Below are 830 nucleotides of genomic sequence, written 5' to 3'. Positions count from 1 at the left end.
TTGCCTAAGGGCCGTGATGTATATAGAAGTTGTACATGAAACATACCCTCATTTTTTTTTTTTTTTTAGTACAAAGTTTTTAGTTTCTTTTTCATGATGTGGTATCTACAAAGTGATAGTAGAATTATTTTTTTCTTTCATTTGGGCCATATCTCCAAAAAATAATAAAAAAAAAAAAAGAAAAAAGGAAAAACCCAAAACAGAAAACCAACAACTGAGGGTAATGTACAAGTTTCTGTATGTATAAAGTCATGCTCTATTTCGGGAGAGCAGCCGATCACAATTTGCTTTATAAACCAAGGTGTGGAAATGGTTACGTATGGATTGATTTAAGAAAATGGTTACCAGTCTACAGACAAAAAAATATATACAGGAAAAAAAAGGAAGAAACACAACTTCAAAGATTTTTCAGTGACAAGAATCTGCATTTGTATTTCAAGATAATGTAGTTAAAAAAGAAAAAAACTTGATGTAAATTCCTCCTTTTCCTCTGGCTTAATGAATTTCATTTATTCAGTATAAAATCTTTATATGTTCCACATGTTAAGAATAAATGTACATTAAATCTTGTTAAGCACTGTGATGGGTGTTCTTGAATAATGTTCTAGTTACAGTGTGGGATATCGGAAAGCAAACTAATTATAAGAAAGAGCAATAATGATTATTCTCTTTCCCCTACTTTATTATTATGACCTTCAAAAATATGACGCTATTGTATTGTAGCGACTTGCTCTCCTTTTTGAAAAGCCTTCTCACATCACAGAGAAGTGTTTTTAATTATTATATATAAAACCACAGAGCCTCAAAGGGGAAGACATGGCTGACAAATG

This window comes from Empidonax traillii, unplaced genomic scaffold (genome assembly GCF_003031625.1).
Source record: "Empidonax traillii isolate 1590-97213 ecotype Southwest subspecies unplaced genomic scaffold, ASM303162v1 scaffold24:size2376012, whole genome shotgun sequence".
Lineage (NCBI taxonomy): Eukaryota > Metazoa > Chordata > Aves > Passeriformes > Tyrannidae > Empidonax > Empidonax traillii.
The sequence above is the reverse complement of the archived record's forward strand: the minus strand, read 5'-3'. Positions refer to the sequence as shown.